General features: G+C 49.9%; 1 pseudogene; it reads right to left on the bottom strand.

Annotated features, from left to right (window-relative positions):
* Positions 1-204: 204 nt before the first annotated feature.
* LOC117314510 (transcription initiation protein SPT3 homolog) lies at positions 205-846 on the bottom strand (annotated as a pseudogene).
* Positions 847-3,588: the final 2,742 nt, after the last annotated feature.

The raw sequence follows: 3,588 nt of genomic DNA, 5'->3' as shown, positions 1-3,588 counted from the left end.
AGCCATCCCATTCCTGCGGTAGGCACTTGTGAATGTGGAAAGGGGGCCAGTCTTGTGGCCGTAGCGTTGAACGGCCTCTCTGATGTGTCAGGGCTGGATGGCATTGATGTGAGCCTCAACACCACGGGCCGCGGTGCTCTTTTTTCTTTTGCTTCGTTTGGTTTTAGCTGAGTCTTGTCTAGCACTCCCATTCCCTAGGGATCCTCATGTGGTTCTCCCTGAGAGCTGTGATCCAGATGATGGAGCGCTTGGTGTAGGAGGAGGGGTGTTCTCAGGAGAGTCTGGGTAGGACCTCAGGCAAGATCCCTCAGCAGAGCTGTGATACTGAATGAAGGTGGCAGAAATGGCATGGCTGAAGGGGTCTCCTGCCTTGGTTACCACGTCCTGCCTCATGAGAAGAGCCAGGTCCACTAACTGTGCCACAGTTTCGTACGCTAAATATGCTAAAATTTCCATAGCGACAACATTGGGCTTTATCTCCATACTGCTGCAGTCCAACCAGTCTCGAAATTTGGAGGCTTTTCTGGAGAAACTTAATTGTCTACTTTCACAGAATTCTGCATATTGAGCTGAATCCATAATTCGAGTTTGTCTTTCTGCTCTCTCCATTCTTTCTTGTTTAACTTCATCAATTTCATCATCTTCAAACATTGCCAAGAATTCTCCTGTTTGGTCAATAGAGTTGAGAAAGTCTTGAGCTTTTTATCTTTTGCTCACATTATTACTGCCACTCAATTTATCTCCCAGAAGATCATCCTTGTCGATGCCTTCGACAATCTTTGATTTGTAGTCTCGGAAAAACATGTACTTTAGTAGTCTTCTAAGTTTTTTCTTATCTTTGTGCATCAAAAACAGAAGATCTTCAGCAGAGATTACCCTTGCTCCCCGAAGTTGAGAAACTTCAGCAGCGTGCTGTAACAGGTTGATTAACTGAGTGTGTACTACATCTTCTACCAAAACTGCTGTTTCACGGAGAGGCCTCCTAGAATCACCTAAAGAAAACACATATATTTTGGCAAGATGCACTTTCTCCAACCACAGCTAGATTCATCCACATGCAGTGGCAATGGACAGCCTCTGTCTCGCATCATACTCTGCAATTCTGCTGCAAAACTTATAGACTTCCCTGTTCTTCCACTACCTGAAGTGGCAGTAGATATTGGGCTGGCTGCAGTATTATTCGTCTGTGGCTTAAATGGACAGGTCACTTGCTGGCCTTATTCCAGATAGCTCATCTCTGTTCTAGGAACGCTTGTAGACCCGGCTGCGCGTCGTGCGTGGAGAATGTGGGGTTAGAGATGGTTCGGTTTTGGCGGCGGTGGCGGCGGCCGGGGACACGCCTGGAAAGGGACGCGGGGCGGGGAGGGGAGGCGCTGAGCGTGTCTAAAGGGAAAGGGTGGCTGGGCGCGTCTGGGGGGACAAGATGGCATGAGCTCGACTCTCTCTGTGGGGCGGGGGTTGGCGGAGGTGGAGGAGGGAGGGCTACGAACGCCCCCACCACTCTCCGGCAGGCGGATTCTTAACCACTGCGCCACCAGAGATGTAGAATTAACATGTAGGCCCCACCCCCTGCCTTCTGACCTGTGTCATCTCAGCCCTGCCCACGCACTCAGTTACATAACCAGGGGGCACAGAGCCCTAGGTCTTAGCTTGGGTCTCCCCAGAATGCAGAGCAGATGACTCACCCCAGAAAATAGGAGTGGTGGGTGGCTGGGAAGAGTGACCAGGGGAGGAGGCAAAGCCAATCGGAGCTGGTTACCCCTGGGGGCAAAGGGCTCAGCCCTGCCGGACCCCACCGCTGAGGGACTGTTTACACCACAGTATTGCTTGCCTGGGGCATGGGAGGGGAGGGTATTTCTTTATCCACTAGCTCCTTTTCTTCATTGATCATGTTGGGGTCCAGGGCAGCCCACCCCAGAACATGCCTCAGTGGCATACTGATTATTTTGAATTGAAGTTATTTAAGAAACAGTCCGTATGTAAGGGGGACACTTTGTCTCTCCTCTCTGTCGCCCTGAGAGCGGGAAATAAATCTCCCATGTGAAACTTGCCCTCCCTGTACGAGGAGGTAGAAGGATGCCCTTTTCCCCAGAGATAGGGAAGTCAGGGCTGAGAGTTCACCTCTTTACTGATTTGCTACCCAAGCCCAAACCTGGCTTAAATCCTTTGCTAATCGAGCACCCAAACCTAAGTTTCTTTGTCCTGTCAATTCCTCTCAAATTCACTGTCTCTTTGTCTAAAAAGCATAAAATCTTTGTCTTGCTTTGGCCACTTCTCAGGCCCTATTTCTATGAGACCTCTGTATGCACGCACGAATCGTATTTGTTTCTTTTTCTCTTGTTAATCTGTCTTGCATCAATTTTATTATTAGTCTAGCCACAAGAACTCAAGATGGGTAGGGGGGGAAATTCCCCTTCGCCGACAGTCAAATGTTGCCTCAGAGGTGTCAACTGTCTGGTCCAACCAGGTGTGTGCACCTGTGCTGGCATGGCTGTGCAGACCCGTCTGGGTGCCCCACATGGCAGCTGCAGGGACGTCCTAGGGCAGAAAACTGAGAGATATGAGAGAGGTGAGGTGCCAACAGGCTACACCTGTGTGCAACTGGCTGCTGTAGAAACGGTCAGAGCACAAAGGCGAGCAGAGAGGCAGTGAGATGGGGCATAAATGCTGCTGGAGCAGAGGTACCATCATTTGCCCCCTGGAGAGCACAGAGCATTGCCATGATCTCAGGATCCTCACCAAAGCCCTGTGACACCATCTGATTCACTGACGGGACAAACGGAGGCACCAAGGGCAGCAGGGTTTCATCTGAGGTCACACAGTGAACCACAGAATTGAAACCAGAACCCACATTTCCTGACTCTCACCCAAGGGTCTTCAGTCTACTGGGCTTACACAGAAGTGATCTTCCCAGGAACAGGGTCACCTGGCAGGCAGGGGTGCCTGAGCTCTGGACCCAGGCTCCTGGGAATACTGAGAGAAGTCTTTTTTGGGGGGGGGGCAGAACAATGTTAGAATGTGAGCTCCTTGTCTGTCTTGTTTATCATTTTATTTCAAGTACCCAGTGAAACATCTGGCACATAGTAGGTGCTCAATACATACATGTTGGTGAATGAATGAATCGGTTTGATGACTGATAGGAGAAGATTGGCACCACTGCTGGCTCCTCTTCTCTTGTACACAGATCTCCTCTTTGATGTTTATCTTCTCAGGCACTGACAGATCTTTGTTCACGTTTTGTATGTAACTTAGGTCTGCTGGGTTTTATCTGTTCTGCTCCCTCACCTCTTTTTCTCCTCCCATTTGCCAAGACTATTCCCATATTTCCCAGGGATGCGTCTCTTACTCATTTCTTTCAGAGTGTTACACAGCTCGCTGTTTTACCCAGAACCTAAAGTACCGCACCATCCCAGGTGGAAGGGCTGGGGTCTGGCATCCTTGGAAGATCAGGGATTCTAAGACAAGTCCTCCTCCATTATGCTGCATCCTTAGCTGTCCCTGTGGCAAAGCCATCCTTAGGGTGGATCAGAACACCTTGGAAGAAGACCCCTCCTCTCTCTGGTCAGAGCCTGCAGAATAACCAACTTC

This window comes from Tursiops truncatus, chromosome 1, assembly GCF_011762595.2.
Source record: "Tursiops truncatus isolate mTurTru1 chromosome 1, mTurTru1.mat.Y, whole genome shotgun sequence".
Taxonomy (NCBI): domain Eukaryota; kingdom Metazoa; phylum Chordata; class Mammalia; order Artiodactyla; family Delphinidae; genus Tursiops; species Tursiops truncatus.
This window is presented reverse-complemented; position numbering and strand designations above follow the sequence as displayed.